The sequence below is a fragment of the Anabrus simplex genome, chromosome 12 (assembly GCF_040414725.1).
Source record: "Anabrus simplex isolate iqAnaSimp1 chromosome 12, ASM4041472v1, whole genome shotgun sequence".
Taxonomy (NCBI): Eukaryota; Metazoa; Arthropoda; class Insecta; order Orthoptera; family Tettigoniidae; genus Anabrus; species Anabrus simplex.
Genome location: NC_090276.1, coordinates 62,266,725 through 62,276,428, shown reverse-complemented (window position 1 = coordinate 62,276,428; position 9,704 = coordinate 62,266,725). Strand labels below are relative to the sequence as shown.

The window sequence follows — 9,704 nt, the reverse complement described above, 5'->3', positions numbered from 1 at the left end:
ATATGGACTTGGTAAGAAAAATCCAAAGTTATGAATATCTCTGTGATAATAGCCGGTACGGTAACAACGTATAAGACATGAATGAAGTGATATATAGTAGCCTATTTACATACGACCACTAATAACATGAATATTTGAGAATTACTTTTTAGGCCTTCCCCTAAACTACCATTTCACTCAGCGTGATTAAAATTATTTGTAGCATAGATTGTAGCGACTTATTCTCCGCCTTTGCATACCGATTTTCGTTAAACTCTTCAGCCGTTTTCTCGTGATGCGTATACATACATACATAAAGTGCATTTCCTTGTTACTGTGGTCAAGACTGGTACACCAATACACTCCTTTTTTTAAATTCTGAGCAATGTACAGACGAAACTCTTATTATATATAGAAGAAAACGTAAAGTTCCATTAATACTGCCTTGAGGAATTCCCCTCTTAATACAGGGACAGATAAAGCTTCGCCAACTGTAATTCTGCTATGCTGAACAGGGCCTTGTGAGCGGATGGGAAGATCAGAAGAGGTAGATAAGCAACAGTGAAGGAAGCGGCCGTGGCTGTAAGTTAGGTACCATCCCGGCATTTGCCTGGAGGTAGGAATCGAATCCTTTACTCAGTACACTTCCCGAGGCTGAGTGAACCCCGTTCCACCCCGCGTACTACTTTTCATATTTTGTGGCAGAGCCCCGAATGAAACCTGGGCTTCCGAGGATTGCAGCTAATCACAGTAACCACAGAGACGGACCAAAATCACTACTGGTAGGTGTATTTGATTGTAAATCAACGAGAAGGAAGTTCACCGGCCTGCGAAAAGACATCCTGAGGTAGACAAACAGGTTAATTCGTACAAACAAAGAACAAGTAACGTGAAAACGTTTTTATATTTTAATAATGGGTAGTCTGTGAATGAAATTCTGCGTAGAAAATTAAAATTTGCAGATTTTGTATATCAAGCGTGCGCATTAGATTCGAGTAAATACGGTAACTGAATGTAAGGATCAGTCTGTGGTAGGAGACCAAAGAGAATAAGTAGGAGGCTGTAATTGACCTGAGACTAGAAAACATAATTTGTCATATCGTACTAATTTTGAGAACTGGATAAACACCATTTTTACAAGCAGATTTTCAATTGTATTGATGAAAAACACTTGTGTTATACAGAGGAAAGAATGAATAGTTAGAGAGAGGTGTGTAACGACTGTTATTGGCCGGTTCCGGTTGCTTCGGCAAGTGTGTTTGGTCGTTACGTTACGTCATCGAGTGGGGATAATCCCGTCCCAGTGCACCAGTGTTCATCAATCCTTCAGGGGATTCAACTCGTGACGGTGACAAGCTCTGGAAGGTTCTCTGCTTGCTGCTGTAACCATTTCAAGTAAGAACACTGAAATGTAGAAATATGGCCATGTAATAAATCCGTCTATCCCATTGCTGAAAGTCGTGTACCGTATATAATATGATTTGTAGTGATCGTATTAAGATAACTGGGAGAGTGATAGGAAGGAAGAACCTCAAACTGTTTGTGAAGAAAATAGTAGAAAACAGATTTGTTAGGCTCAAATTCGCTTAGGAAAGTAGGAAAATGGCAAGGTTAATAAGTTTCAGTAGGATGTTTGAATGGAATATGTTTCTGGCATAGTAAGGTCGAAATTGTACAGGACATTGAAAAATGGTACCGTCGAGCTTAGTAAGAAACTGAAAATAGACTTATTAGGCGATAGAAGTTTAAATGTAGTCCATACTAAGAAAGTAGGTAGGCCTACAACTGTTTTCGATTATGAGTGGCGAGGATGTCATCGGGAAGTACCTGTAATATTTGATCATTTTGTTATTAAAAAAAATGGTGATATCGAAATATCTTAGATGAAATGGCTTAATTTATTTCTGGGTCATAGAATGTGCGAGATCAGTTTGCGTCCATGTAGGCTACAACTCGGCTACATTTCAGTGTTTTCCCAATTAGACGCTATGATGATCGACGCAGAGAAGCAGTTGTGGAGATGTGAACGGTAATTTGATGAAATTACTTCCTCCTAATGGAGGGAAGCAGAATCTGGATATTACATGAGGAATTCATTTTCTTCTCTAGAACAGTAAATACACCGCGGTAGCATTAATAGTCGTTAGCAGTGAAATTTGCTGCACTACACCTACAACGTGGAGCACCCTCTTCTTGGGTGTAATTCCTCTTATTAACCGAATTGAAGTTCTGTATGTATATGTGAACATAACGTATGTAACTTTTTACTTTGATGGCAAGAATGACTTTATTGGACGATTCTGAACAACGAAGGTGTTTCGATTCAGTGTAGTACGTTTAGGCCCTATGTAGTTTAACTGTAGGCGTTTCAAGTAACGTCTTATCGAATGAATAAGTGGAAAGAGTATATGAGGTCCCACCTGTGTAAAATGATACCGTATAGAATAGTTTCCATAATCTGAAAATTTAACTTGTACGTCAAACGTTTTAGGAAGAACGGCTGTTTTTATCGGGAGCTTAAGGTTCGAAATGTAATTTTCATATTTTAATTCTAGAACGTAAAAGAGCAGCTATGTGTAATTTCGACATTAACTGTTTTTGGAGGATTTGATATTCTGAGGGCGGATTGTATTAAGTGGTTGTAGAGAAATGATGATCGTTAGGGTTAGAAGACATTTTGTCGAACTAGATGAAACTGTTACGGAGGAATGAACACATTTGTTTTTGAAGCTATCCCCGTTTAAATTTGATAATGGTTGAACATTTACCAAGTTTATGACATAAATGAGTAGCCATGATGTGAAATCTTATGTTCGTAAGTGAAATGCTCTTTAAGGAAAGAATGCTTGTTTTAAGTTTTCGTATATAACTACAGTACGGTACCTTTCAATCTAGTCTTATTTAGCAAGTAAATGATGCTTCGCTCTAGACCCGTGAGAAGAGCAATAACCATGTAAAATTTCAACTTTGTACAGTGAATGGTCTGAGAGAAATTAATATGTGAGCTGTACAACAAGTCTTAATTTGTCGGTTTATTATAACTTCGACAATATTACTGTTCTCTCCGTTGGATGAAAGTAAATTTCTTGCTTCGTTGCGGTCCGTTTTAGCGTGAGCGTGATGAATCTTGCAGATGCTCCTAACTGTGTTAACCATACTGTTGGGTCTGTTATTTCCTCTACATGTTTGAAGGATTTTCCCTTTTAAAAGCGTATATACCGAGCTCGATAGCTGCAGTCGCTTAAGTGCGGCCAGTATCCAGTATTCGGGAGATAGTAGGTTCGAACCCCACTGTCGGCAGCCCTGAAAATGGTTTTCCATTTTCACACCAGGCAAATGCTGGGGCTGTACCTTAATTAAGGCCACGGTCGCTTCCTTCCCACCTCTAGCCCTTTCCTGTCCCATCGTCGCCACAAGACCTATCTGTGTCGGTGCGACGTAAAGCAAGTAGCAAAAAAAAAAAAAAAAGCTTATAGGGCCTAACTGAAATTTTCCTTTCTGCTTCAGTTCCATTTTAAAAATTCGTCCTGTGTTACGAAATTGTAATGATAAAAGCTACGTATATTGTTTGATCAAGAGCGCCGCCATCAGAGGTCATAGTTTGCCGAGGGAATTGTTTCCCGTTGCTTTCCTCATGGGGCCAGAAGTTGTCATGACGAGAATTTTCAGGCTTCTGTGGTTTTAAGTGACCCGGAAGTCAAGTGGCTTTAGATCGGATGAGCTAGCGGGCCAGGGAATGGGTCCTCTCCTTCCTATTAATTTATTGGAAATTAGAATATGAAGCGAGAAAATTGGAGGGGCATGGTTAGGTCAGTGGTTTAAGTGCTGCCTTCCCTCCCGGACGTTTGGGTTTCGAATCCCGGTCGATTCATGTGAAGAAGCTGAGTAGCTCTGACGGTTGAGCGCTGGCTCCTTCCGAACCCAGCTTAGCTCAGTCTGGTGGTATTTGAAGGTGCTCAGATAAGTCGGCCCCATGTTGGTATATTTACTGGCACATGAAATGACTCCTGTGGGACAAAATTCAGGCACTTTGGCATCTTTGAAAAGAGTAAAAACTAGTTAGTGGGTCGTAAAATCATTATCTGAATAAAGGGTAATAGGACGAATCTTCCCAAAACTTGGACAAGGTTGTAAACAAGATGTGAATTTCCAGAAGTAATGGCAGTCAGGTATTGGAAAGGCACACCAGTCAATTGACGAGTCCAGTGGTATGCTATGGGTGAATCACTGCACGCAATTCTTTTGTGTCATTCCATTAATAATTATGATATTTTCCCTATCTGTTGTTTTCCTATCCTTTTCTTATATCATTGCAAAGAAATTGGGAATTAATTGAACATCTCCCTTGGTAAGTTATTTCAATCTCTAACAAATATTTGCCCAATCTGCCCTCTTGAATTCCAACTTTATCTTCATATTGTGATCTTTCCAACATTCAAAGAAAGCACCCAAAATTATTCATATACTAATGTTATTCCACACCATCTCTCCAAGGACAGCTCTGAACATGCCACTTAGTCCAGCAGTTTGTCTTCTTTCTCCCAAGTCTTCCCAACCCAAACTTTGCAACATTTTTTTAATGCTACTCTTTTGTGGGAAATCACCCAGAACAAATCGAGCTGCTTTTCTTTGGATTTTTTCCAGTTCTTGAATCAAGTAATCCTGGTGAGGGTGCCATACACTGGAACCGTACTCTAGTTGGGGTCTTACCAGAGACTGATATGCCCTCTCCTTTACACCTTTACTACAACCCCTAAACTCTCTCATAACCATGTGCAGAGATCTGTACCCTTTTAATTACAATCCCATTTATGTGAAATGAAGATGTTTCCTTATATTAACACGTAGGTACTTGCAGTGAAACCCATAAGGAACTTTCACCCCATCAACACAGTAATGAAAACTGAAGGACTTTTCCTATTTGTGAAACTCCCAATGTGACTTTTAACCACATTTATCATACCATTGCCTACTGTCCATCTCACAACATTATCGTTGTCATTTTGCACTTATTTCTTACTCTATACGGAATAACATTATCTGCAAAAAGCCTTATCTCTGATTCGACTTCTTTACACGTATCATTGATATATATAAGAAAACATAAAGGTCCAATAATATTGCCTTGAGGAATTCACTCTTTTGTCTAGTCCAGTTGCACTAATTTTTGCCAGTAGTCTCCCATGATCCACCCTATCAAATGCTTTAGACAGCTAAATTGTGATACCACAGTCCATTTGACCACCTGAATCAAGGATATCTGCTATATCTTGCTGGAACGAGCTTTAGTGGAATAACCTTTCCTAAACCCGAACTGTCTTGTGTCGAACCAGTTATTAATTTTGCAGACATGTCTAATATAATTAGAATGAATGCTTTCCTAAAGCTTATATGCTATGCATGTCAAAATGACTGGCCTGTAATTTTCAGTTTTATGTCTATCAACCTTGCCTTTGTACACAGGGGCTACTATAGCAACTCTCCATTCATGCAAACAATAATCAAATAAGTACTTCTGATATGGTACCGTACTATACCCCAAGCCCTTGTCTGCAGTATATCCCCATAATTCTTAACTCCAGCTGCTTTTCTAGTATTCAACTTTTGTATGTTATTGTAAATGTTATCATAGGTAAATTTTAATACTTCTGTAGTATTAGTCACCTTCTCTATCTGGACATTATCCTTGTAACCAACAATCTTGACATACTGCTGACTGAATAGGCCTACTTATGCCTTTTCAAGATCCTCACATGCACACTACTCCCCTTGTTTATTAGGGATTCCCGGAATGTCCTAGTAACCTGTTTCTGTCGTTAAGTACCTATACATACCCTTCCATTTTTCACTAAAATTTGTATGACGCCAATTTTGCTTGCCATCATTTTGTCCTTAGCTGCCTTCTTTGCTAGATTCAATTTCCTAGTAAGTTTCTTCCATTTCTCCTTACTTCCACAGCCATTTCTAACTCTTATTTCTTTCCAACCTGCAACTCCTTCTTAGTCTATTTCTTTGTTATAACATCAGGGTCTTTACCATTCCTTACCACCTTACCATGGCTAGTTTCCCGTGAGCTTGCATCTGAGAGATAGTGGGTTTGAAGCCCACTGTCAGCATCCCGGGAGATTGTTTTCAGTGTCTTCCCATGTTTACACCACGCATATGTTGGGGCTGTACCTTAATTAAAGCCACGGCCACTTCCTTCCCACTCGTAACCCTTTTTCTATCTCATCGTCGCCATAAGACCTATCGGTGTCAGTGCGATGCAAAGATGATTATGATGATGATGATAGTAGTAGTAAAAACTTGTTTTCACATTGAATTGTTTTAAGCACATTCCACAGTCTGTTTACATTTTTATTTACCGTTTTCCCACCAATCATAGTTCCTTCTTAAAACCCCCATGCCTGTTTTATGAACCATATGGTACTTACTGCCTAATAGTCCTACTTTTAAGACCTTCCTTTCTATTACATTTATTTGTTACTATGACAAAAACTACTTCGTGGTGACTAATACCATCTATTAATTCTGTTTCTCTGTGGAGTTTGTCGTTTTTCCAGCACTACGTCCAGGATATTTTTCTCTATTTCGTTGATAGCAGTTTGTATATTTCCTTTTCTTCATTGTTATACTAAACACCAAATAAAAGAATCTAAAAGGTTCTTATTGCGGTGGGCATTAAAGGTGTAATTGGTAATGGCAAGTAGTTTGTAAAGAAATAGGTGGTCATTCAACACACAGGTTTTTCTGTGCTGAAAACACGATGAAATTCTGGAGAAAGTGTAGCATGATGTATGAGGAGTGATTGTGGTGTAATGTATATAGGAGGATGAGGCAAGGACGAAGAAATATTGGACTGAGGCCTAATATAATATCTGAAGAATGGTGTGGGTCATATACTTCTTGATTTTATTTAATTTTTATAGGTGCGGTACCTACAGGGCACGCGGGCGGCCAGCATTGAGAGAGGCTCCATGAAATCAAACATGAACGTGTCGCTGAAGTATATGGCTGAAGACCAAAACATCTGGAGTGCAGTCTCCAGGAGTAGACATCCACTTGACAGCACCTCATCATCGGTGGTGGTAAGATGAAGATTAGACAACCAGCCCTGTTAGTGAATCAAGTCAGCAAGTTGAAAGCTAAGGTTATTCAAATGTCATGTATTTTATGTGTGATTGTTGAAAGAAAACTCCAGTGTTGTGATAGGTCAGTCTCTCCAGATTCGTGTCACAGCTGTTGGATAGTTTGGACAGGCGTCTCTGTGTAATCTCCCCTAATGTAGATTTTAATAATTTAAAAAAAAAAAAAAAAGAGGGTCACTCAGGCATGTCATGGAATATGTTGGACCATAGGAAGTGGAACGGAAGTATTCATCCACCTCCAAAAATGTTTCCTTCAGGATGTATCACCACGTGACTGTTAATTAAATTTTGCAGTAAAGTACCGTTATGTCATGACCAAAGAACGGGGAGGATCAATTGAAAAAAAAGGTACAGCCCCCATTAAGTACAAAGTCATTGAAAAGATCATGCCGCTTCACCGTTCAAACAGAACATCTAGTGACTTCCTGTATCTGCGAGATCCTGCAATGTAGGAAAATCAAATTTTGGACATTGGTTATGTTAAGTGCTCATTAAGAACAGGGGGTTAATAACCTGAAAAAATGGAATATTCATTTCTTGGACACTTCACTGAACAAAGTTGAAATGTCACAAACTTATTGCTTTTATTTTGTTTACAAATAATTTGTTTTTTCAGCCTCAGTTCCATGAGGGACGGAAATTTTAAGTTCGAATATGAAAATAGATTTTTCTAAAACTTAGTATTCTCCTAACACTCCATTCAAACTCCTCAGGGTATAAGACAATTTGTCCACCTGGTACATGAAACTGGTTTTTGAAGCTAACCCTGATTAAATTTGATGATAGTGGTAGAACATTTGAAGTGTGTCCCAAATATCTTTTTGGACATAAATCAGTAACCATGATGTGAAATTTCAAGTTCGTAAGTCAAATGATTGTTTTCATGTGTTAACTCCCTGAGGGAGTATTATTAAATTAGGATATAATAGAGTGCTATACTGATGGGTCTATTATTTACTCTGTACCTTTGAAGGATTTTCCCTTTCGTCTTGTTTTGAAGTGTTAATGTTGGAAACAAGGTCACTTCCACTCGTACACCATAAAAGGTATGCATGTTGTGTGTTTGAGTTGGGCTACACGTCGTGCATGCTCCGGAAATGATTTTCCTGTTGCAAGAATTTTCAAGTTTCTGCGCTTTAAGTGACCCGACAGGAAGAATGGTTTAAGGTGGGGTGATGAGGCGGGGTAGTGAATGGGTCCTCCCCTTCCTATTCATTTATTAGGATATGAAGCATGAAAATGGTAGCAGGGGCAGCATGGTTAGGTCAGTATCTTAGCTGCTGACATCCATCCCTCACGTCTGAGTTTCGAATCCTGGTCTGTCGTAAGTTTTCATGTGAAAAAGCTAAGTAGCTGAGACGTAGGCTTTTGAGTGCAACTTGGCAGGTTTGATCCTAGCTCAGTCCATTCGTATCTAAAGGTGCTCAACTGTTTCAGCCTTGTGCCTGTAGATTTACTGACACCTCGGCGTCTCCAAAAACCGTAAGAAATAATTGGTGGGACATAAAATCAATATTATATGCAAAAATGAAATGGAAGGAATCTTCCTAAAACTTGGTCTGAATTTCTGGAAGTAATGGCAGCCTAGTCTTGGATAGGATGATGTGTTTTGTTTTGTCATAACATTGATATTTGTAGGATTTAATTATTATTAGTTGTTAGCTCCCTATGTGTACCAGCAGTAGTGTCAGCCTCTGAATCCCAGTCGGTTCAAACCCGGCAGAGGTAGTTGGATTTTTGAAGAGAGGAAAAGTGTCCATCACTCATTCCATGTCATACGATGTTGGCATGCGAACGATCTCTGGCGACACATTTGGTGTTTACCTAACAATGATTGAAACTGAGCCGCAGATGCCCAAGAGACATTCGGTTTACTCTGCCATCTAGTAGGCCTAGAGTGAAACTGAATGTCGAAATTGATGAGCAGACAGCCAGATGACGTGAATACTTGCCCAAGGTAGCTGAGGCCATACGACTACCATTATTAATGTTTGTATGTATTATTTGTATTTATTGCTGTGTTTTTGTGGCAGGAAGTTTGTAAGAAACAGCGGGTCATTTTGTATGGACTAAAAACATGGTGACATTTGGAAGGAAGTGTAACATACCTAACATTTGAATGAGGAAATTGAGAATTAGACCTATTAAAACATCTGAAGAATATGTGTCATATACTTTATAATTGTACATTATTTTTATAGGCACAGTACCTACAGGAGACGAGGCCGGCCAGCATTGACGTGGATAGACTCCGTCAATTCCAACCTGAACGTGTCACTGAAGTATATGGTTGAAGATGGAAACATCTGGAGGCTGTCGATCCATGCAGTCACCAGACTTGTCCACCATAAGAGGTATGCATATTGTGTTAATGTGTTGTATTTAGTTAATACCAGTCATTGGTACATAAGGTTTCTTGCAAAAGATCTTTCATTAGAATGAAGCATCAATTAGAGATAATGTAGCAGGTTTTAAAGGGAAGAAATTTTGTTGCTGCTCCAGATAAAACAAAAGTAATTCAACAACCCATCAAATCTTCTCAAAAATAGCATCCAATAATTTGCAAAGAGTTGGAAT

General features: G+C 39.0%; 1 long non-coding RNA gene across 1 annotated transcript; it reads left to right on the top strand.

Annotated features, from left to right (window-relative positions):
- The first annotated feature begins 1,211 nt into the window (after window positions 1-1,211).
- Window positions 1,212-9,458, top strand: LOC136884267 (uncharacterized). The gene is made up of 3 exons (XR_010861333.2): window positions 1,212-1,374; window positions 6,909-7,129; window positions 9,329-9,458. It is a non-coding gene; the product is annotated as an uncharacterized lncRNA (long non-coding RNA).
- Window positions 9,459-9,704: the final 246 nt, after the last annotated feature.